This window comes from Penaeus monodon, chromosome 22, assembly GCF_015228065.2.
Source record: "Penaeus monodon isolate SGIC_2016 chromosome 22, NSTDA_Pmon_1, whole genome shotgun sequence".
Taxonomy (NCBI): domain Eukaryota; kingdom Metazoa; phylum Arthropoda; class Malacostraca; order Decapoda; family Penaeidae; genus Penaeus; species Penaeus monodon.
The window spans coordinates 24,653,399-24,653,616 of NC_051407.1; the positions used below are offsets into that span (position 1 = coordinate 24,653,399).

The 218-nt window shown below is 57.8% G+C and overlaps 1 protein-coding gene across 1 annotated transcript in view; it reads right to left on the reverse strand.

Moving 5' to 3' along the window:
- The window catches only part of LOC119587040 (dachshund homolog 1-like), a gene marked incomplete in the record, with an annotated part of 60,882 nt that overhangs the window by 4,272 nt on the left and 56,392 nt on the right, over nt 1–218 (reverse strand).

A 218-nucleotide genomic window follows, 5' to 3' on the forward strand; every position in this document is an offset into this window, starting at 1 on the left:
GGCGGCGGCGCAGCCCTCCTCCCGCCCGCGGCCGTACCGGCGGGCCGGGCGGCCGGGTGACGATTGCTCGCTGGGACCGCGCGACTGTCCCGCCATGCCGATCGCTCGCAAGCACTTCCATGCTTCTTAATAGTGTTGATTTATTAAAGTTAACAAGGGATACACTTTCAGTCAGCCAAAGAAAATATCTATTTGTGTCTGCACGAACTATCAGCTGT